General features: G+C 40.8%; 1 pseudogene; it reads left to right on the top strand.

Moving 5' to 3' along the window:
- Positions 1-672: 672 nt before the first annotated feature.
- On the top strand, positions 673-3,299 carry LOC131407641 (small ribosomal subunit protein eS27-like; annotated as a pseudogene).
- Positions 3,300-25,515: the final 22,216 nt, after the last annotated feature.

Below are 25,515 nucleotides of genomic sequence, written 5' to 3'. Positions count from 1 at the left end.
CTGAGCCCATGTGACATATTGATCTTTCCTTTAATGATATAAAATGTACACAACTTATACTGGGTCATCATTTGTGTAAAAAGTGAGGAAGAATATTGTATATATTTAATCCATATATTTGCTTTTATAAACAAGGAAGAAACTAGTAACATTTGCTCCTGGGGAGGGTAACTGGATGCCTGAGGCATAGCGTAAGAGGAAGACTTTTCACTGTATACACTTTGAAACTTGGGTATTTTGAACAAAGTGATTGAAATGCCTAATTCAAAATAAATAATAAATACATATTTTATCTTTTAAATATTAATTGTTTAAATTTTAAACAATTTAATTTAACATATATTTCAAGATACCAAGATTCTGTGTAGTAATGAGATATGAATAGAGTTTAACATAAATGACTGTATTATTTACTTTTTATAACCAAACCAACTTTTTATAGTTTTTCTTTTTACTTGGTTTTCCATTATCTATTGTTAAGATCAATGTCAACAGTATTCCCTGACACCATATAGTTTAATTTTCATGAAACTAGAAATACATTTACCTCATTGACATTCAAACCCAGCTCACTTCCTCCAGTCCCTAGGTGCCTAGACTCGGGAGGCTTGTAGACAGTGAGAATGCCGCATACTCATCTTAACTTGTTGGATCTTCCTGGAGAGTAGGACCATGGTCACCATGCAGCTAGTGGGTGGGAGAGATGAGGCTGGCACGACACGTGAGAAGTGTAGAAGGCTAGCAAACAAGGATTGATGTAGCTGGGAATTTCAGAGCCGTGGAATCTCAAGTTTGGAGATAAGCTTTAGAGACTATCCAGGTTACTACTCTTCTCTTCTTCCCCTCCTCCCCTTTCCCCTCTTCTGTGCTTCCATCTTATCCTTTCCCTTCCCTCCCTCCTTCCTTCTTTAAGAGATGATGAAATAGAGGTTCAAAGAGGCGAAGAACTTTCTCCAAGATCACCCAGTGAGTGAGTGGCAGAATGGAATTCAAAGCCACGTCTTCTCAGAAAAAGGATGCAGGTAGAAGAGGCTCTTCCCCGGTCTTCTCGACCTTTCTCAGTGTCTGCTTTGTTTCTCTTCCAGTATGGATGGCAGGGAGAGAAGGGTAGGTGAAGAAGTTGGGCATGGAGGCTTTTCTGTCCTGCATCAAAGTTTAAAAAACACTTGGGTAACATCTAAATGGTAACATCTAATATAGTTTTCAAGCTGAGACAACGTGACTCCAGGCTGGGAGAGATCAGTAGGACACTAACCCCTGCTGGAGTGAGGCAGGGTGCAGACTGACTGCGAAGGCGGCCTTCAGGGCCCACCCGGTGCTCACTGAGGAGGGAGTCAAGAACAAATAGAAAGCACCTTCCTGGCTCAGGTGTAAACCTTCCTCTCAGTGTTAACGTGTCAGAAGACTCAGGTACGTCATTTTTGCACTGTATCCCTCCTACAGGCATTGCATTATAACTCAAATAACTTTCTTGTAAATAACCTGTAAAAACCCTGATTTGTGTGGTCAGGGTCCTTGCAGCAAAGAGTGAAGTATAAACTGATATCCACTACCAAATTCACTGTGGCTTTGGGAAGACCGTATGCTTCCCTTTCCAGTGGGTGGAGTGGAGACATCGGAAATTATCCCACCTGACCTTAGAAAAACATTCCTGTAAGGCTTTTTTTTTTTTTTTTTTTGGTCTCTTTTTTCTCTCACAAAAAGCATAAGATGATTAAAAAGATTCCCACGTCTATTTTCAAATTATGTCAGAAAAGTAGATTAAAGGTTTTATGCTTAGGAAAACGGGGATAAATATTCAAACATAAATTATGGAAGTATTAATAATTGCACATTTGTGCTAAGTAACTAGAAAATTATTTGAGCATTAATTCCATTTACATATGTTCATTCAGATTTGTATCCCTGAAGCATGCAAGTATTTGGGGTTTGAAACATTTAATCACTTCGTAAGCAGCCCTCAATGGGATTGCCATTTATTTATTGTCTTTATTGATTTTCCTACACAGGAGAACGCTTGTGGTGAATAGAAGCTGACTGCTGAAGTGAAAGAGCTCTATCTTCTCTAGTGCAGAGCAAAAGCTCCTATTTTTTATTTAAGAGCATCCTGTTTTCTTCAGATCATTCCAGCTCAGGGCCAGAATGCTGCTTCATTCACATGTTAGAAACTCTTCTCCTGGTAGTAACGCGTTTTATTTTTCTAGACAGACACATCGAGTAGCACTTGGTTTTCTGTTCAAGTCGAATTTTCAGACTAAGTTCCCATCTGGAGCGTGGTGGACACCCCTGGCTCCTAGGTACATTTGGTTCTTAGTTGATACATGGGACCCTCCAACAGGATGCCTGGAAAAACCTAGAACCCAATTCATCGGTCTAGACACATTGTCTTCTTTAATCTGTTTCCAAAGAAATCTGCTTTGCAACTTCATTATAAAGTTTTCGTTAATAAGAAGACCTGAAAGAAGCAAGAAGGCCTGGGAACATTCATCAGAACCAACTGGGGTTCCCCAAACCCGACTCAAACCAGCTTAAGTGAAAAAGATTTAAAAGTTCAAGGAGAACCTGTCAAGGAGGTGGAGCATACCTCCTACATAGCTAGATCTATGTGTAGGTAGATAAATATAGATAAGGATCAACAGGACTTTGGCTACAGATTTACTATATCCATCCTTGGAAGAGGAAAAGAAAAAACACAACAGGAAATAGCTGATTAAAATCCGAATTCTGATTTTATCGATGTAAAATGTCCAGGTTGCTGCAAGATCACCATGGTTTTCGGCTGGGCTCAGACAGCGGTTCTTTGTGTAGGGTGCTCTACAGTGTTGTGCCAGCCTGCAGGAGGAAAAGCCAGACTCAAGAAGGATGTTCATTTAGAGGAAAGCAGCACTAGTCATCCACACCCCTTCCTGACTCCATTTTGTCTCAGAGAGCCTTCTCTGTTCAGTAATTCTAGTTAATCTAACCAGATATGTAATTATGTTTTATTTTGCAAGGTATACAGCAGTGATCTTCTATTTTGGTGCCAGTTTTTAATAAAGTTTTGATTATGGGGGGTGGGGGAGAACTTGTGCTAGTCTTCCCTCCCTATAGATGAGATTTATTGAGATACCAATCATAGAATTGCCCTGCTTTGTGACAGCATGCAATCTAGAGGGAAACTGTGCTTCCTTAGACCTGCCCCCAAATCACCCAACCAAAGCCCAAAGCCTATAATAGGTCCTTCCTAGCACCCTCTGCTGAGACCCCCACCCACTCCCCATGGTGTGTGCTCCCTTACTGCAAGGAATAATAAACCTAACTCATTGAACTACTTGTATGTTCTTGCTGGTCTTTATAGGACATCCACAGTACCATCAGTGACAAATCATGTACTCTTGATATAATGTGATGAGAATGGTGCCTACCCTCTGTGGTCTTCCTCCCCAAAACCCATAACCCCAGGCTAATCATGAGAAAAGGATCAGACAAACCAAAATTGAGAGACATGCTACAAAATACCTGACCAGTGCTCCTGAGTACAAGGTCAACAAAAACAAGGAAGGTCTGAGAAACTGTCATAGCCCAGAGAGATCTAAAGAGACTTGATGGCTAAATGTAATGTGGTATTCAGGATGGGATCCTGGAACAGAAAAAGGACATTAGGGGAAGACTAATGAAATTGGAATAAACAACGGAGTTTAGTTAACAATAACAAAAAATATTTTTAAGAGATAGAATTGGCTTCAGGGTACAATGAAAATGATATTGATGTTGTGTCTTTCTCCATCTCTCGTTTTCCTACGTTGGCCTTTTCTCAGGCAGACTTACCTCACACGGAGCAATGAGATTGCTGCCACTCAGGCCTGTGTGGTCCTATCAGCTTGAGAACAGGGAATAGGTTCTCCGATTGACCTGTCCTCATCCTATACTCTGGGTGGCCAACCTGGACCATGTGTTCCTGCCTGGACTAGAAGTCAGGGGTCGGCTCCACTAAATCCCCATGAACCCAGCAAGATTACTAGAGGTTGAGGGAGAGCTAGTTTCCAAGAAGAAGGTATGCTTGGCAGCTAAATCGTGTATCCCATAGACCAACCCTACCTTCTGACCCCGCAAGAGTGCTTTGACAGGCATCTCCTTATGACACAAACCAACCCTAGCCCAGTGACAAAAGGGGCATGCAGGGCAGCTACATGTGGCCTTGGGAAAGCCACATTGCCACCACCACCTGCGTTCCCTCATTTGTGGAATGGGAGGGTATCTAACCACATAGGACCAATGGAACGATGAAATGAGATATCATTTGTCCACATGCCTAGGACATGGTCGTACTCAGTGAATATTAGTTTAATCTCAGCCTTGCCTATTCATAGCCAAAGAATTAACATGAGTAATTCTACTTCTATATACAAAGTTAAGCAATTATTATAAGAAGGCCACATTAGTGCATTTATAGAACTGCATTTCTGCCACATAACAGTGAAGAATCTATTATGCTATTAACCTGTGTAAATTTTAGATTTTTTAAAAATAGTAAGTTATATAGGTCACTGCGTTGTACCTGTAACTACTTGCAACATTAGCTATCAAATTCTCATTGTTGGATAATTTATCATCAAAGACTTAAGGATGCAATTTGAGTAATTACTACCTGTATACCGTATTTCATTTATGGCCTCTATAAGTCATGAATCTTCTTTCTATAACTGAAAACATTTAATGGAATTAATTCAAGAGGTCTGCCACATACGTTGTATAACTAAACAACGCAAATTGCATAAATGTGTGTTATATTTTATGATTGCGTCCTGGAATTCTCACATAAAATATGACGTGTCCTAGTAACACTGATTGTGGGGGGAGAAGAGAGAAGAGCCGTGTACTTCTTTCTTCATGTTAATGAAGGTTTCATTAATTTTTTCTCCTAAACTGGAGATAGAAATCCTTGAAATATCTTTGCAATGCATGTCTGTTTTTTTGAACTACTAAATTACATAAACACACCTTGCTTCTATTTGATTTTGATTGCTTTCTTGGCCTAGTTTCCCTGCAAGCATTTGGTATGATTGAATAATTTTCAGTTGTGTTTTCTCGCCGTGCCTATGCTAATCTACTAACGGTTGGTTTTGAAGCATTGCTGCAATCTACTGTCTTTATCTTTTGCTTGATTTTTAAAGGGTTATTTTATTGCCTGTCATTACCATTCACAGTAGCTTCTGGGCACTGTCATTCTACTAGTCTAACACATATCCCAGTGTGCCACTCACTGGATCCTCTGTTCTTAGAGAGAATCACAGCGTCTTCCCCAAGAGCCACATCATTATTCCTCAAACACCTCTGCTTTTTGGCACACTTTTGATTTTTCATTTTAGAAGATTTGTTAAAGTTTCAATATGAGAGATAATGCCATTTAAGATGAGGATAAACTTTTTGATGCCTGTGAAGATTTAATTTGCACAGTATGTTCTTAAGCCTTTGCCTAGACTGCCACATGGCCAATAATGTCACATCCTGCATATAGGTGGCTATTGTGGCACTTCAGAAATTTTCTAGTAACAAAACTATCAAGCTGAGGGACCAAATCTGCCTCCTCATCTGTCAAAGGAGGTGACAATGTCCTTTTGTAAAACATGTATTGAAATCTTTCCACATGTCATAATTTGGTTCTTCATGGTGGAATATGTCTTTGTGTTGTACTTGGACACAACTGGACAGATGAGCATGGTCACCAGATTCGGGCAGCACACCTGCCTTGGCTTTGTGCTTCCCCAAAGATACAGGCAGAGACCTCACATTCAGATGAGTTCCACAAACATTCCTTGACAACCTACTATGCACCAACAGCCAACCACAAAGCTGGCTGTGGCATAGAAACAAGAAAATGCCCCCAATGTTAAGAGGCTGACATCCTAATCTATTTACTTGAAAGTTGGCATTCATTCATTCATTCATTCATTCAAGAAACATTTGTTGCATGCTTGCTATAGGCCAGGCATTGCCCTAGGTGTTATGGATACAGTGGTGAGCAAGGCATCGTCCCTGCCCTCATGGAGTTACCAATCTAGCCCTACTTCTAGAATAGGAAAGGACACAGCAGAAACTAGTTTAACTTACAGCAATAACCATGCAACCAGTATGCGATTTTAAAGAGTAACTTCCTAGGGAAAAATCAAAATGGCTCCTTCATACCTCTGATAGTCTAATGACCGTGAGACCATTCCTGCTGCTTCAATGTCTCATAGTAAGTGTAAACCTATCTCTCTGTCTCTCATTTACAAAATATACCTGGCTTTCTCTTTACATCTCATCAAGTGGAAAAGTGTTGAACTACTGTTTTGCCGCTATGTCTTAGGAGGGTGCCAGTCTGTGGTTTTATTTTGTGACAAAGAAAGATTGCTCCCTACATGAATGAATAGGAGACCACTTTCTCAGTTGTTTTAAGATAGACTGAAGGAGAAGTCAGCAAAGAGATTTTCTAGAACTCATGTAAATTGGTTATTTTAAACTACTATTAGGTTGCACTCCAGATTAATTTGGTGTGCAATAGGATTTTTTTGACCAAAATTAGCATTTTATTATAATTAATGCTCTTTAAAGGATGAAGTGCATATGATTACAAGGGGAAACAATTCACTGGAATAGTTTATATGGTTGCTTTCCTTTAAGGTAGTGGTTCTCAAATGGGGGCAATTCCCCCCCAGCCCCCAAGGACTTTGGGAACGTCTGGAGACATTTTTGGTTGTCACAACTGAGGGAGCAGGTGCTACTGGCGCCCAGAGGGTAGAGGCCAGGGATGCTGCTAACCATTCTATGATGCATAGGATAGCCCCCACAACAAAGAATTATCTGGGCCCAAATGTCACTAGTTCCAAGGTTGAGAAAGTCTCTTTTAAAATAGTCCAACTGTAGAAACAGCGCTATGTGTAATGTGCAGGTGAGGTTGCCAAAACCAGAGGAATTTTGTGAAAGCAGGTCCAGCTTTCTCCTCCTGCTCTCTGATTATCTTCTTTGTCTATTTATCCATCATTTAGTTCCCTTGTGCTGCAAAGCTTTTTGTGTTTTTTTATGGACTCCATACTTAACTACATGAGCTTTTCATTACCCACTCTAAAATCGTGACTGGTTGTAATGTAAATTGTATACCACGTCTTTCTGCAGCTTCCGATTCTGCAGCTTAAACCTCCTAGGCTGCTTATCTGTCTTCCACCACCTACCTGCGTTTTATGCACTGCACTTGGCATTCTTGATTGTTCCTTTCATATTAATTTCAATGGTGCCCGGAGGGTACCTCTTGCCATATAATAGGTTGCTTTGTGAACAATTCCAGTAAGAGAACCATTCTGCCCAAACAGTGAGATACTCTGGAATGTAAAAAAGATACCCCTCGGTGCATCATTTGCGTTTCTAGTGTACTGCTGTATTCTGCAATTGTACTGAAATTAAAATGAAGATGAATTATTTGTTTCCCCTCTTGCTTAAAAAGTGCCCCCACTGTTCCAGGTGATACTCTCAGCCATACACAATGGTTAGAACTTGAAAGTCCCCAATTGGACATGGATGAATATTTATTTTGTGGTTAAATTTGCAAATCGCTAAGTATCCCTTGTCCAGAGATCATTATTTTCATCATAACACACTTCTGCTGCATTCGTGTTGTTCCAGCTTTTGACTGACCATTTGGAATGTGACAGTTGTTTGTCGCATTTCATTTGGCTGCAGCTTCTCTTACTTCATTTGCAGTTGTCCCTCCAGCGTGGTTTGCTCTATGTGATGTCTAAAGAAGCTTGCCTCTGTCTTTTCATAAAACTTTGTCCTGATGGGCAAACTAAAAAGACTTTCTGAAAGTGGTGATTTTTTTTAATGCAATGCCTGTAGTTGGCAGGGAAAGTGGGATATTTCAGATTTTCAAAGATGCTGGATTTGAGCTGCTCACTTGAAAATCAAGTCCGTTACAGCACCAGAGCCGGTTGGCAGCACTGTCCTCCTATCTGTGGATTAAGAAAAGGCACAGCGAAAACCAGTTGAAAATCAACAGTCTGATATTTTTAAGTTGAGTCTTTCTTTGTGAAAAGACTCTATTACCATCTTACTTTACAGTCCCTGAGTTTAAGCCTTTACAATAAATTTGGACACTGGTGGAATTGTGGATCCCTCACCCAACTGGCTGCCCAACAGCCTACCAAGCATCCAAGCACTGCTGATCCTTCCTCTGAACTGTTGTGCCACCTTCCCTTCCCTACTGTAGTCCAACACGCCCACCCACACTGGCACTGCTGGGCTGGCTCCTACCTGTTCTTCTTCCATTCTTGCACCGTGCTTCTAATTTATCCTGTATACGTGGAGACTTGAGTGGGGTTAAAAAAGAGACAACAGGCCCAAAATGAAGTCACCTGTGCTAAGCCCATGTCACCAAACCAAGACTTAATCCCTAACAATTATAGTTTCAACCTCTCCCAGAAGTGGAATCTTCAACCAGTCAATCTGGAATTACCTGGTCAGTACCAGTGAGGTCATCTGCCTGAAAGATCCCTGCTGTCCCCTAAAGGAAGGTGACCTTGCCACAACCAATCCCTCTTTGCTAGTAACCTCCTTGTCCCGCCCCATTCTGCCTATAAAAGTCTTTCATTTTGTGCAGCTCTTTGGAGCTCCTTTCTATTTGCTAGATAGGATGCCACTTGATTTGTGGATCATTGAATAAAGCCAATAAGATCTTTAAATTCACTCAGTTGAATTTTGTTTTTTAACAGTGGTCATCCTAAAACTTTGCCTCACTTCCTGCACAATTCCAGCAAAACAAAGACCAAACTCTCCAGCCTGTCTCTTCAGGCCTTCTGCAGTTGGGCCCTAAGATTCTCTCCTAGCTATTTCATTTACCCCCTTGCCGAATACTCTGCTCCAGGCAAGCATCTTTATTCTCTGTCCTACAAAAATGCCTTTCCCTCTCTTATTGTTGTTCCCTCACCAGCAATGGATGGTTCTTTATGAAATCCTGTGGAAATTCATCAAATGTAACCTTTTTCATGAGCCTTCTTTGATCACCCTAGTTGGAAGGAAAACCTCTGCCTTTGAAATTTCTGGGTCTCTTGTTCTTACTACTTGCTTCATTGAATTCAGATCTCCATCCCAATGGCCCTGCCTCAGAAAGGCTTACCTTGGTAGAATAACATCCCAGTTACTCTCTGTCCCCTTACCTTGTCTAATCTTCCTTCATTGCTCTTATTACTTCCTAAGATTACAGTTATTTATTTATCTGCTTATTGTCTGTTTTCCCACTAAAATGTAAGCTTCATGAGGGGAGGGATTGAGTCTGTCTGGTTCACCACTCTGCTTCCAGCAACCACAGTAGGTCCTCAATATATATTTGTTGAATAAATGTTTCTGGGTCCTTATCTTCTTCTCTGTAGTCTTAGTTATCTTTACTCTGACCTGTGAATATATTGTGTTTTCCCGACTAGACTGTGAGTTCCTCGAGGAGGGTAATCATGTCTTACCACTTTCACCTTCTACCTTCTCTCTCTTCCCTACTGAGCCCCCCCCCCAAAAAAAAACAAACAAAAAAACACAACAACCAAAAAAACAAAACCACACAGTGGGATCATGCACATATGAGGCACAGTGCCTTGCACATAGTAGATGTTGAATAAAAGTTGTAATAAGACCCCTTTCAAAAGAATATTAATCAGACTTCTGCTTCCAGCCAAGATGAAGTAACAGGTTTCACAGTTTTATTGTTCTACCAGAAACACTAAAAAGCAAGACAAACTATTAGAAACAATGTCTCTCAAGACATTGGACATCAAGCAATGAAGGAGAGAGATTCCTGAGAGATGGGGAACTAATGAGGTGAATCCTATAAAGTCTCCAGCTTTCTGCCTGGAGAAAGTTCCCAAGCCACAGCATAGGAGGGACATCCAGGCAGAGCCCAGTGGACTTCCTGAGTTAAGGAGACACAGCAGGGAGTCCTGGGATGCCAAGAGAACTAAGAAACAGCAGGGTGGAGTATTGTAGAGGAGAAACTTGCACAAAAAGAAAAATCTGGAGATCTACAGAGGGTTCCATTTGAATATTCAATTGAGTACTGATTAGCACATCCATATGAGGAAACTATTCAAGGCAAGGGAAAGAATCACCCAAAAGCGTTAGCAAAAATAGTGCCTAAAGTTTATGGAGGGCAGAGGATAGTGCCTATTCCCAATAGCTAGAGTGGAAAAACCTTATAATTCATGGAGTGTTAGTAAGAGTACTATGAAGGGTCTTGCCTCAGTAGTGGGGTTATCAACCCTAGACTAAACACATCTCTGGTTCCACCTAACAAAGCTTAAAAGCAAGACCCCAAAAGATCAAACTGTTTCCAAATAACTGGAGCTTGGATCAAAGCTCTAGAATATTTTTAGGAATGAATAAACAACAAAAAATAACCAGGCATACAAAGGAGCAGAAAAATGCAACCCATAATGAAAAGAAAAATTGTTCAATTGAAACTAACCAAGAAATGACAACAATGATAAAATTAGTAGACAAGGACATTAGAACAATTATTGTGACTATACTCTATATTCCATATCAAGAAGCTAGAAAAAAGATTGAATATATTAAACAGAGACAGAGAAGATATAAAAAAGGACACAAGTCAAACTTCTAGGATTGAAAACTACAACATGAAGGATACACTATATGGGATCAATGGCAGATTAGACATTTCAAAAGAAAATAGTAACCTTGAAGACATAGCAATAGAAATCATCAAAAATGAAATACACAGAGAAAAGAAAACTGACAAAAAAATGGAATATCAGTGAGCTGTGGGACAACCTCAAGAGGCCTAATTTACCTGTAATTGAAGACTCTAAGGGAGAGGAAAAAGCAAGGAAGGAAAAATAGCCAGAATCTTTCCAAATTTGATGGAAGCTATAAACCCGTAGAAAGAAATCTCAAAACTCAGGCTGAAGAACATAAAACTACACCAATGTGCATCATAATCAAATCACTTAAAAACAACTGATAAGAGAAAAATCTTAATAAGAAATAGAGAAAAAAGACATATTACAGAGGAACAAAGATACAAATGACAGCAGATTTTTTGATGGAAATAATGCAAACTATAAGACAATGAAGAACATCTTTAAAGTATTGGGGAAAAAAAGAAAGAAAATTCTCAACCAAGAATTCTTTACCCAACAAAAATATCTTTCAAAATAAAGGCAATACATATATATATATATACACCCAAAAGCTGAAGCAATTCATCACCAGCAGACTGAGCAACAAGAAATGTTAAAGGAAGTCCTTCAGGCAGAAAAAAACTGGTACAAGAGGGAAATATAGATCTACACAAAGAAATGAACAGCACTAGAAATAGTAACTACATAGATAAATATAAAGATAAAATTTTTTGTTATTCTTTTGATCTCTTTAAAAGATAATCTACTATTTAAATAAAATATAACAAAGTATTATGGGGCTTATAATATATGCAGAAGTTAAATGTATGACAACAATAGCACAAAGGTTAGGAGGAGAGAAATGGAAGTATATTCTTATAAGGTTCCTATGACATATGTGATATAGTATAATATTACCTGAAGATAGACTGTGGTAAGTTAAAGATGTATAATATAAACTCTAGAGCAAACACTAAAATAACACAATAAAGAGTAATAGCTAATAAACCAACAAAGCAAATGAAATGGAATTTTAAAAAATAGTTAATTAATCCAAAAGAAGGCATAAAAAGAGGAAAAAGAGAACCAAGAACTGATGGGACAAATAAAAATACAACAGCAAGATGGTAGCTTTAGACCTCTGAATGGTTGAGTGAGGATCTCAGTAAATCCTCTCCCCAAAAAAGCAACATAGAACTAGACAAAATGGTAAAAACAAACAATCAATTAAGGACTCTAAAAACTACCCTAAGGCAGACAACAGATTGAGAAGTTCAGGAAAAATACTGAACCTTGGAAGGAACAGTGGGAGCCTGCGGAACTTTATTCTTGGGCTACTGCCTGTCTCCTCTCTCTTCCGGCCCCATGATATGGTAGTTCTACCAGAGTGTGGTAGAGAGTCTGACTATATTTGAAGCAGAGTGCAGGAGAATCTATGCTCAAGAAATACTAACGGAAGTTCTTCAGCCTGAAAGGAAATGACAACAGACTATAACTCAAATCCACACAAAGGAATAAAGAAGACCAGTAAAGGTAATTATAAAAGTATAAATATATATTTTCTTCTGTTAATTGATTTAAAAGACAATTGCTTTTTAAAACTGTATTATTGAGCTTATAACATAATTATGTGCCATATATGACAATAATAGCACAATGGAAGGGGTAGGGAATGGAGGTATATTGGAGCAAGGAAATGACCCCAAATGGCAACTCAAATCCATAGACGAAATGAAGAGTACCTACATGATAAATATGTAGGTTAATATAAAAGACTCTATACATATATTTTTCTTCTTTCTTCTCTTAACTTCTTTAAAAGACATAAGATTGTAAAAAGCAATACGTACAAAACTGTATTGTTGAGTCTGTAATATATATAGATGAAATGTATATGTCAACGATAGCACAAACAAGGGAAGAGGGAATGGAGCTATATTGGAGAAAATTTTCTTTATTTTCATGGAATTAAGTTGGTATTAATATGAAGTAGATTATAATAAATTAAGATGTACATTGAATCCTCAGAGCAACCACTAAGAAAATAACTCAAAAACAGTTTAAAAACAAAAAAAGGAATTAATATAGTATACTAGGAAATATCTATTTAATACAAAAGAAGGAACAGAGGAACAAAAAAGCCATGAGATATATAGAAAACAAATAGCAAAATGGTAGATGTAAATCCAATCACATCGATAACTACATTAAATGTGAATGGATTAAACACCTCAATCTAAAGGCAGAGATTATCTGACTGGATTTAAAACAAAAACAAAAACAAAAAAACCCCAGCTATATATGTTTTTCTGTTATTCAAAAGACATTTGTAAGAGAATGAAAAGATAAGCTACAGACTTGGAAAAAATATTTGCAAATCACATATGGCTAAAATTAAAAAGACTGACCATAAGAAGTGTTAGACAGGATAAGGAACAACTGGAATTGTCACTGCTGGTGGAAATGTAACATGGTACAACCAGTTTAGAAAATAATTCAGTGGTTTCTTACAAAGTTAACATGCACCTACATATGAATCAGCCATTACACTGCTGCATATTTATCCAAGAGAAATGAAAACTTAAATCTACACAAAGACTTATACACAAATGTCCACAACTTTATTTGTAATAGACTGAAACTGGAAACACCACAAATGTCTATCAATAAGAGAATGGAAAAATAACTTGTGTTGTATCCTCACCATAGAATACTACTCAGAAATAAAAGGAATAAAGTATTGATGTATGTAACAACATGGATGAATCTTAAATAATTATACTGAGTTAAAGAAGTCAGACCAAAAAAAAAAAAAAGTACATACTATGTGATTCTAATTACGAAATTCTACAAAATGCACACTAATCCATAGTGACAGAAGTAGATCAGTGGTTTCCTGGGGAATTGGGGGTGAGGTGGAGAGAGGGGGGAGAGAAGGATTACCAAGGGGCATAGGGAAAGTTTGGGGACGAGGGATATGTTCATTATCTGAATTGTGATGATGATTTCACAGGTGTATATATATGTCAAAATTTATCAAATTGTGCACTTTAAACGTGCAGTTTATTGCATGTCGGTTTTATCTCAAAGTTTTTTGAAGGAATACTAATCAATGAAGTATACTACCTCTAGCTTACCTACACCTTATCTCCCTCCCAAAAACAATTAACCTAGTAGCTATCACATAAATGCTCGTTGAACTTGTGAATGAGTAAAAGAATGAATAAATGAGCACAGTTACCAACCTGTTATTTGTCCTAACACAAATTCCTCAGTATTTTCATTTCCCTCTGAAAAGTGGGAATGTAGAGTTTATTCTTTCAGGACAATTTTCTTGTGTGGCTGGACATTGATCCCAATTTCAGAACACTTTTAAAATAGGGAACAAATAAGTAGCTTTAAAATTTATAGCTCCAAAATTTGTAGCAAACACAAAGTGTGTCACATTTACTAATTAGAGCTATTCGTTTTGTTCTATGAAGGTATCCAAGAATTGCTCCTGTCTCCAAACCTATTTCTTAAATCAATAAATTGATATCTTTTAGACTATAGTTCACATAAAATTAATCCAGGTTATTTGTGCTTTTATAATATTGCTGTTGTTACGAATCAGAATTTAAGGTTCTGTTCCAGATATTCTCTTAAAAATAACTGATTATGATGGTTATGACAACTAGAACTATAAGGCAAATAAATAGTGAGCCTCTGAAATATTTATAAACCACCTTTATTGTGGGTCTTTCCTACTGGATTCTGATATGTGTCGTGCTATCATTTGTTCAGCTTCTTCCAGATACTGGGCTCCTGCTGTTTAAAGAGTAATAGACGATTTGTGTTCAGGGTGATTTATGCAGCAGCTATTAAGCAATCAATAGCATTGCGCTTTCTCAAACAGTTTCTTAGCTTAGTTAGTTTCATAAAGCATCACTTTCATATTACAAAAGCAGCATCCTCCTTGAGAAAAGATATAGATCAGAATTCAATTGCATTGAAATTTTTACTTGTCAATGCCCTAATGATGGTTAAGTTGAATCCGTAAGATCCAATGCGAGGCAGTGTGCCTCATTGGTATAGAAAATAGGTGTAGATTATAACACCTCGCAAAGTGCTTGTGAGGACAAAATAAAGTAATTATTAAAAAGCACCAGCCCAGTGCTTAGCACATAGCAGGCACTCAATAAATCAATCAATGTTAGCTTATTTACTTATTTTCATAGACTATTCAATTTTCATTTACAGTAGCTGAGTCCAAATCTTAGCTCTGCCACTTGCCAGCTATGACCTTGGATAAACTAGGCTTCAGTTTCAGCATCTGAAAAATGGCAATAGTAACCTTGTTTTAAGGATCAAAACTAGATCATTTACACTGAAGAGTTTTGAGTGTTTCAGTTACAGTTTCAGAGTGTATATAAATGAGATGGTCTCTGTCTCTCAAAGGCACGAAATCTGCTGGAGAGGGGAGAGGATTATAATGCCCCATAGGGTGACATCATGTGCTGAGTGGACATATCTAAATAAAACTTTTCACCAAAAAGGTAAGAAGCACTCAGCGTGGGTCTGCGATCCAGTGCTGAACGAGCTGGACAGCCCCTTGCTTAGGCGAAGCAAGGGTGTATCGCAGGCGGTGAGACCTGGCAGTGGACTGGTCAAATCTGTTTCCGAGTTCTGCCGGTTCTACTTCTAAATAGTTCCTCGGTCCATTCAGTTCTTTCCATCTCCATCCACAACCCTAGCTAAATTGCCCTCACTCCATCTTTGCTACTATTTATATACATGGCGCTTGTCATTCATTTCTAAATAATAATTATGAGTAATATAGAACAAATTAAAAGAATCTATTTTTACCCCCATTTCTGAAGGTTTTTTTTCTTTTCTGTCCTTTATTGCTAGTTTCAAATTTTAATGCAGTAGGGGAAGCAAAGGGGGCCTCTAAGATTTCTGCTTTTTGGAATTTGTTGAGATTTTATTTTCAGCATAATTCGTGTTTAGCTTTTGTGAATGCTTTATGGATGTTTGAAGAGAATGTTTATTCTCTATTTTGATTTAGAAAATTCTATATAGCTATTAGATCAAGCTTATAAATTGTGCTATTCCAGTATCCTGTGGCCTCACTTATATTTTGTCCGCTTGATCTGTAGATTTCTGAGAAGTGTCTCCTGAGGCCGTGATTTCCTCCACTCTCATTTCTCCATAAATCCTATCCCATCTGCTTCCTTTTATCCAGGAAATCACTAACATTTCTTTTTCTTCTCAATGTTACATAGTCAATATTTAAAAAAAAAATTTTCCTAGTATGTCTAGGACTTGGCGGCAGGAGAAAATAGATACTTACACCCAATTAGCGTGTCCTTCTATTATTATTATATGTGTCCAAAAATTCATGTTATAGAAAGTGCCTGTGTCGGGGGGTGAGGACGTCTGCACAAGAATTCCAAGAGTGCTGTATTCACTGGGGTCCGCTGTGCACACACATGGTGTGTACAAGGCAGACGGGACTGGAGCCTGGTTCTTATCCTAAGTCTGCATTTACCAGCTGTGTCACCTCAGCAAGGTGTTTAATCTCCTCTGCTCAGTTTCCTGATCTGTAAAATGGGGATAGTAAGAGGAATGGCCTTATATGGTTGTTGTAGGGTTAAATGAAATAATCGGTATGAAGCACGTAGAAGAGATCTGACCCACTGCAACCCCTGAGCAAATATTCCACAGAGATGGTCGTGGTTCTATGGAGCATTTCAGTGAGCGTGAGCTACCTGTGAGACTACAAGAAGCACAGGCAAGGTGGAGCTCTGAAATCTCTTCATTTTCGCTTACCTCAGCATTGGGTCCAATTAGGCACTTAATGCATATGTTTCACTATTAGGCTGAGTAGAAATATGGTTCTTACACTTGAGGAATTTTCACTCTGATGGAGAAAAGAGAACAAACAAAAACCCAAACTCCCAAGAACACAAATCAGATTTACATAAAAATGGGCACAAATATATCTCACCACTTGCAGGCTGAGGAGTTGCTAGAATAACCAGAATCATCCAAACAACAGGGGATTGGTTCCATAAATTCACCTCCAGACTAGAATCAGTTTTAGGCTCTTTTAAAGTGTGAAGATGAAAGAAGGCCTGCACATAGAATGTAATTCTATATATATATATATATTTTAAACTTCCTCCCATGAGTGTGAGAGAGAAGCAGCAATTTGATAAAGACACCAAAAAGGTGCAAATAAATATATGACAATGGATTCATCATGAACCAGCCCTGAACATTGCCTGAAGGCATGCTTTTTTTAGCCAATATTGCTTAAAATTTCTTTCCTGTTGTCTTACACCAGGCTACTTCTCACTTTCATATAACCTGCCTGGGAACATTTGAATCTGTGGCCCCTTCAAAACATTCTAACGATGCCTCCACTGGCTTTGGAACTTACAGAATCATGCTGTTGAATATATTCAACTTATCTTAGAGGATATATTTTTTATTTTTTTTTAAGCCATAGATCTTCCAAATCAATTGTGATGAATAACAAGGGTGATCGAGATGGGTAATTTATTCCATTTTGGGGTCAAAATGAAATGTGAATATAATGGAATAGTAAAAGCTACTGCTTACATCCTGCTCACCATATGCCGAGCACGTATGTTGATGAAACATCATCAATTATCTATATCTGTTTACTAATGTAATTAGTCCTTGCAAAAGACCTACGTGAGTAAGTAGTGGTAGAACTGAGGCTGGAACAGAAGCAACATGACACAGATTCTATGCTCTCAGCCATTGGACCACGTGGCCATTTGTAAGTAATTAGACAGGTTTTCCTGTGTGACTCGTAAACCGGTTCAAACTGGGCCAGCGCTGGAATTCTCAGCAGCAGATACCGTAAAACAGATACACCGAGTGATTGCCTTAAATTCGTGGAAATTTGAGATGGAGATTTATTCTGACATTTTAAGTGCATCCCAACCGGTTTTCAAGATTATTGGGTTACATTCTACTTTCTAGTGGTGGTTTCCCTTGGAAAAATTGTTTGGCTTTTCTCTCGTTTCCTTGTTTATAAGAGGCAACTAGCATCTGCCCACTCCCTATTTTATGATGATGTGAGGAATAATTACACATTGTGCTTGGTTTTGAAGAGCGCTGTGTTACAGACATGATACTCATTAATTATGTATTGCCCGTTATTGCATACTTTATGCTCCTTCTGAGACTATTCTTGACTTCTTTCACTGACGTTGTTGTAACAAACACAGTGGAATTAGTTTCCTTTGATCATTGCCTGTAGTGATCAGATAAAGTTATTCCTTGAAATATTTCTCAGGGGACGCTTGTCAGAGATGGGGCAGCATACCGGACTGGCTGGAGACTGGCTCACTTCCCAGAAGGAGATGGAAGCCAGGTCAAAGGAACCCAATCACCATTGGGCAGGGAACGGGGGTTAGGGGGGATGCATAAAGAGAACAGCCAGGCAACCCCAAACAGTGTGCCTGAGAGGGCAACCATTCCAGCTCATCCCAGATTTTAGAATCTTTGGGTATCCAGCCAGGATGATGGGGTCCAGCAGGGACAAACCAGAAGTCTGGCTGGCAGTGATCACTGTTCCAGAAGATCTGACCATGAGCTCCAGGATAGGATTAGGGCAGGATGCAGCCCCTGTGGAAGGAGTTTAGCAAGAGATAGACGAGGCAAATGTGCCAGGGTTCCACCCTAGAGTGAGGAACTGGGCTATAGAGCAGGGCAGCCAGCGTCACTAAGTAGGGAAACTGAGTCAGAAGACTGGTCAGAGAGCCCTGAGCCAAAAAAAGCAAAGGGGGAAGGAGTGCTGTGGCTCAGGAGCTGCAAGAACCCAGAGTTCAACTCAGATGCAAAGGGCTCTAGGGCTGGACACCATAAAGGACCCTAATACCACTGGGGTCAGCGGAGATAAGGGGCCACAAGGCCAGGTCCCAGGGGACACTCGGAGAGGGGATGATAAAGCCCTGCCTCTGAGGGGGTTGGTTTGGAGAGTGGGGCATGCCACCACATCGCACAATTCCAGGGGCCCCATTCTCACTGCAATCTGTGTGCGTTTGTCCACCCACCCCTTCCGTTGTGCAGTACACAGCCTGCGAGGCTTCAGGCAGCGTTTCTGGGCCGTGGTTCTTCCTGGAGAAGCCATCTGCAGACCTAACTGCCAGGAACTGGGGGAGCCAGCAAGGAGCCAGCGACGTCCACCCATCCATGGGCGCCATGCAGTGCCAGGTTGCCAGATGCCATAGTCGCTCAGCTTTCGCTTTGTCTTACGGGCCATAGAGTGAGGAAGGAAGGAAGGACTACATAATGAGGAGGAAGTGTGGCTGTCTGGGGCGTGGAAAAGGAAGTACAGAAAGATGCCATGCCTCACAGACATGATTTTCCTGCAGACTGAATTAGCAGGTTGGTTTGTTTGCTTTCTGCTGTGCGTTTTTCATTACACTGATTTCTGATACACAGATATAGCACTGTCTGTTATACCAATATAACAGAGGTATAAAGGACGCTTGTTATCATGGTTCCATTTATTCTGTACTTAGGCTTTCATTTCATTTTAAAAATAAGTCCTTGAACATGAATGGTCATGGAAAATTTACTGTAGTATAATTGCATATAATCCCCAAACTTCATCCAAAAAACAGTTCCTGGATGGCAGAGAACTGTCATATTCAATTGTGTTTCTGCGTAGCAACAACATTTGGGGGGGGGAAGCAATTTCATTTGCTTCATTTTCATACAGAGCAGAAGTCCAATTGTGCTTTTGTAATTAAGTTCCCTCACATCAGGAGAAAAGAATATGTCTATGAAGTGTGCATTGAGCCCAAATGGAAAAGTTAATTCAAAATAAAAACCAATGATTATCTGATGTTTATTAATGAGATAAATATTTAATAAAACATCTCTATTTTCATCTTTCTATTAAAAACATGGCAATTTAAAAGCATTTTTGGACATAATAGCACATTAAGGGCTTGAGTTACTAATTGGATTAAGTACTCCCAACTTCTCAGCACAGTGCCTCTTGACCATATCTTCACAGACACCATGTGGGAGTTTGAGTGACAACAATCTCATCACAGCCTCTTTTTGCCTTTCTTAGGATCAGGCCTCATCTGAATGGTAGAGTCTTAAGATGGAGGCTTCACAGGTTGTGCTGGGAAATCATAGGGTATCGTGATGCCAGATTCCATCAACTTGTAATTTGGAGTTTTAAAACATTCAAAATTTTGGCAAGATTTTTTTACCCACCAGCACCCCTGCCAGAAATCATCCCTCTCTTGACCCTATTAGCCCTCAGTGGGCCCAGGAATTCTCTTGTCGGACACTTGACCGCATACAGGGCCCACAGCAGGACTGAACCTAGTCTCTGATCACTGCCGCCACAGCAGGTTGGATTCACTCCTTGTTTGAGTCTCTACACCTCTTTATATCTCTCTTGGTCATGTGCCCATTTCTTCCCTTTTGTCTGGGAAGAACCATGGCCCAGTGGAAAGAATATCGGTTCTGAAGTCCTATAAACCAGATTTCAAGTCCTATTTCTCTTCAGATGGGGTAGGCCAGCAGGCTGGAGACTCAGGGAAGAGTTGCAGTCTGAGTCCAAAGACTGTCTGCTGGCAGATCCCTTCTTGTTCTGGGAGGTCAGACTTCGTTCTATTCAGACCTTCAACTGATTGGATGAGGCCCACCACGTTATGGAGGGCAATCTTCTTTACTCAAAGTCCAGTGATTTAAATGTTTATTTCACCTAAAAACACCCTCACAGAGTCATCCAGAATAATGTTTGACCAAATATCTGGGCACCGTGGCCCAGCCAACTTGTCACATAAAATTAACTATCACGGGGGGATAGTCAAACGTCCAATAGCTGTGATGTCACAGGCATCCCAAGTCAGAACTGGGCTTGGGCCATAATCAATCAGTACAGCTGGGCCAGTGCCGGTCTCTCCTGTTTTCTGTGTGACCCTGAGCAAGTCACCCAATCTCGGTGAGCCTCTGTTTCCTTATCTGTAAAATGGGGATGACAATCTCTTCCTTCCAGAGTCATGGAGCCTTATGTAAACAGCTGGCTCAGGGTTGAAGTCTATCTGAGTCCTTCCCGGGGCACAGAGCTTGTGTCTCACCTTCTGCATGTTGTAGTTATGTAAGTTACAGTTGTTAAGTTAATTTAGTTTCTGCTGAATTCACTTGTTATTAAACACACATTTTTGAGCACACACTATGTGCTGGGCTCTGTTCGGGGTGGGAGGGGAGCATAGTTGTGACAAAACAAAGCAGATCTTCACTCTCTGGAGCGTATGTTCCAGTGAGGCAAGGGAGGATGGACCAGACAAACAACAAACAAGAAAACAAAACTAATTAATGAAGTCAAGTCAGACGAGGATAAGCACCACAAAGGAAGCGCACCTGGGCAGTGCAACAGAGGCAGGAGCAGGTGAACTGGTCTGGGGTGGGGGGCCCCAGGGAAGAGGTGACATCTGATCTGTCACCTGAACAGCAGGAGGGAGGCAGCCCTGAGATACTCCTGGGGCTGCGGGCGGTGCAGACGCCCTGAGACAGCAAGGGGCTTGATGCATCCAAGGAAGAGAAGACAGACGGTGTGGCGGCTAGGATACAGTCAGCAACGGGGAGAGTGTGGGTAGCTGGGGTCAGAGACATGTGCGGGGAGGCCGGCGGCTCAGTGAGGTCTTATAGATCAGACTACAGGGTTGGATTTTATTCCCAGTGCATTGCGACTTAGTTTAGTGGAGGGTTTAACACATGGAAGTGATGCAGGAAGATTTTTAAAAGATGACGCCAGCTGCTGTGTTGTAGTGTACTGCAAGGGACAAGTGTGGACGCGGGCCTGGTCAGGAGGCTGTTGCCTCCATCTAGGTGAGAAATAAAGGCAGCTTGGACTAGGTGGGAGAGGTGAGACGGAAAGACGCGCATGGATTGAGAATCTGGTTTGGAGGTGGAGCCACTTGTGTGGAAAGGCAGGCAAAAGAGGAATCGAGAGACTGAGCTGGGTTTAGCTTGAGCGAGTGGTAGGCGATGGAGCAATTTCCTGCAGTGGTAAAGGCTTGAGGAGAAGCACATGTTTCTTCCTTGGCATGTGATTGAGTGTGTGGGATGAGGAAGGACAGGTGCAAAATCAAGAGTGTTGTCTGGCCATGTTGAGAGTGAGGTGCCTGGAGGGGTCAAGTAAACAGCTCGATGCCTGAGCCCAAGGGAGAGGTCAGGACTAGACGTAAAAACCTGGTGTCTCATCAGCCCACAGGTGGCACTGAAAGCCATGGGACTAGATGAAATTGGCAAGAGGAGGACATAGGTAAAGAAGACAGCCAGCTGAGACCAGGGGGGACACACATTTAGACTCTAGTGGAGGAGGAGGAACAAGCAAAGGGTACTGGGAAGTAGTGATCGGTGAGTGAGGCAACCTTGAAGCCAAGAGGAGGCAAAAGGCGCTTTCAAGGAGAGAATGGTTAACTCTCAAATGCTGCCAACAGGTTAGGTGAAGTGAAGACAGAAAAAGACCATCGTGTTAGGTCACTTGGAGGGTCATTGGTGACCCTGACAAGAACAGATATAGTGGGATGCTGGGGCAGGAGCCCAGCCGGGGAGATGGCTGGGGAAAGGATGGGATGGGAGGAAGTGTCAACACTTCCAAGAAGCTTTGATGTGATGGGAGCAGAGCAAGGGTTCCCTGGAGTCAAGGGAGGGGTTTGGGCGGTGGTGTTGACCACGGGAGGTACTTGAACCCGCTTAAGTGCTCATGGAGATGATCCGATGCAGAGAGAGGAATTGGTGCTGCAGAAGTGAGGGAGTGAACTGCCTGATGAGGCCAGAGGGGCTGGAAGCCAGGAAACGAGGAGGAGAGGCACTGTCCATAGCAGCAAGGACACTTCTTTTGTAGTGGAAGAGAGGAGGCACAGAGTGTGGTACTGATGCAGGTAGCTGGGTAAATTGGCTGATGGGAACAGGAGGGTGTCTCTTTTCTCAGGGAAGTAGGAGGCAATTAGGAGCTTAATGCATTTAAGGAGCAGAAGAGAAACCAGTGTAGCCAGAATACGGTCAGCAAGCGGAAGAGTGTTGGTAGCTGAGGGCCAAGATGTGGAGGGCAGTGGATAGTGAATAGTGAACAGCTGATAGCGAACGAGGACACAGTGCTGAGGGGTTTGAGAAAAGAAGAAAAGTGTGCAACGGTTATTTTGGAGATGGGGAAAGGTAAAATGCCAAGGAAAGTTAGAAGGATCATCAGGCAGTGTTATGTGCTGATTTTGAGGATGGAACTCAATTCTCTAGTGCATTTCAGCTGCTTGGGTGCTGGCCTGGGGTGAGCACACAGATAAGTGTCACCAGAGTTTGTGACTGGCCAGGCAGGTGAGATGGGGGGAGGGTGAGAATTGGAATGGACACAGAATCTAAGCTGGGTGAGGAGGTGCATCTCCCCCAATAGGAAACAGATGAAAAGCTCAGAGGATTTAACTGGAGGAGAGTTTATTGAAGGTACTGTTTGGGAAGATGAGATGGTCAAAGCAACAAGGACTGGTGAAGCACCCAGAGACTAGCCTCAGTAAAAAACCGTTCCCACCCTTAGATCTGATGGGGCAGACGGAGGGAATGGTGCTACCAGGGCCCAGCAAGGGCTTCGAAGAGGAACCTCCAACAGCAGCTGTAACCACAGAAGCCACGAGAACTGCGATGAGGCAGGGGATGGGGTGGGATCTCTCCTACCTCCTACCACTCTCTAATCTCGTGTCCATGCTGTCCATTGACCCGACCGAAAATCAGAGGGCAAGGAACCCAGACAGTTCAGTCCCCAGAGGTCAGACTCTTGGGCCACAGAGCAGGCAAAGAATGGCAGAGAATGGAGGAGGAGGTGAGGGAGAGCATCAGGAAAGGACCAGCCCAGGAGGGAAGAACGGGCACGAGGAAGATGACGGATGATGCACAAACGTTCCACCGACAACTCCCAGCTAATAGAATACCTGCTGCTTGACGTCAAGAACTGTGTCGTCAATTCTTTTCCTCCTGCAAAGCTCAGCACAGGGCACTCCATGTAGAGACCCAGCCAACGTGGGACTCAATCAGCTGGTTGATGTGATTAAGTGCTTCTGGCTGCCTCAACTACCTATGGTCAGTGATTCATGAGATAAACATCCTGGAAATACACCGTAAGTCTCAAGAGCCCTGAAATTTAACTACTTTTAAACCCAATAACTCCATATCTCATACTTAAATCAAGTGAATAATTTAAAACGTATATTTTAAACCCCTTAATGCACAAGTAAGTTGCTCTGTAAGTTGTAATAAGGAAAAGAATGGCAAACAATTCAAGTCAAAAGCAATAGGAGAACGGTCACATAAACTATAGACCATCCTCTAGGTGGAATTTTTTGAAATGTATAAAATAATATTTATGAAAGATATATAATAGCAAGAGTAAAAGTATACCCTGTGATGTTAATCAAAAATGCAAACTTGCAGATACAATAAAATCTAAATGATGGGTGAAAAAAGAGAAAAATTGTGTATAGCAAGAGGAATGAGAAAAAACCACAAAACTGTGATTATGTGAATGTTTTCTTTTTTTCTATTTTGCTGTATATTTCAAATCTTCGGTAATGAGTGGTTTATTTTATTATGAAAGAAATAATAAATTTTATTCTAAAAATATATCCTTAAGGAACAAATGGGAATCTGGAAGTATTGACACATTTTGCAAAACAGTCTCCATGTAATTTGCCAAATGGGACTCTTCTAGCACTTTCTATCTCTGCCTCTATTGCTGGTGTATATACCTTGTCTTTTTGTCCTGAAGACTTCAGTTCAGCAAAGCTGTCTCACATGCATTAGAACTTGGTTAAAACAGCATTTGACATTTGGGGTTCCAATACATCGTAACTTCAAACATATCCACTCCAATACGGTAATACGTGGGGAAAAATCTAGAAGGGTTTAGTTGGCCATTAAAGTAGATGAGAGTCCATGTTCATGAGTTTCAGTGAATAATGCCACTGGATATTTTCATTATGACCCAATATGGGATGAAACAGGGATGGGACGTTTGGCCAGTCTGTTTTTAAAACTACCTCTGTTGGGTCTTGATTCTGGAAGAGATCGTCTTAGTCTATCTGGTGCTACAACAGAATAGCATAGACTGGGTGATTTATAAACAGCAGACATTTATTTCTCACAGTTCTGGAGGCTGGGAAGTCCAAGATCAAGGCACTGGCAGATTTGGTGTCTGGTGAGAATTTGCTTCCTAGTTCATAGACAGCATCTTCTTGCTGTGTCCTCACATGGCAGAAGGGGTGAGGGAGGGATCAAGGGTCCCTTTTATAAGAGCACTAATCCTATTAGTGAACAGGTGAGATAATCACCTCCCAAACGCCCCACCTCCTAATAGCATCACATTGGGGATTAGGTTTCAACATACGAATACTGGGGGGACACAAACATTCAGTCCATTACAGAAATTTCTTCCAAGAAGCACTGGGTCAGTCACATGTCAAACAGCAGGAAAAAGCCTCCTCTTAACATATCAGCTTTTTACAAGCTAAGAAACATCCCAATTGCAGGGAGCCCAACGCAATTCACTCCGGATTCCCAACAATCTCAAGTCCCTGAGTGGTTCGAGCCTCTTTTCACTTTGAGTGGGGAGAATTTGAGCCTGTGTCAGTTCATACTGAGCTCTCATAAATTGTTTCATGTCACATACGTTAAAGTGGATGTAACTTATTAACACAGGCACTTATTTGAAGGCACATAGTACCATCTGGAAGGGCTTTGCCAGGCAGTAGTAATTGATCACTCAGGAATTCAACCATTGAAAAAATAAAGGCATTGCTTTAATGTTTAGCTCTTTGTCTCCCATGCTTGACAAGAACTCCCT

This window comes from Diceros bicornis, chromosome 6 (genome assembly GCF_020826845.1).
Source record: "Diceros bicornis minor isolate mBicDic1 chromosome 6, mDicBic1.mat.cur, whole genome shotgun sequence".
Taxonomy (NCBI): Eukaryota; Metazoa; Chordata; class Mammalia; order Perissodactyla; family Rhinocerotidae; genus Diceros; species Diceros bicornis.
Note: the sequence above shows the minus strand (reverse complement) of the source record. Positions and strands in the feature narration are given on the sequence as shown.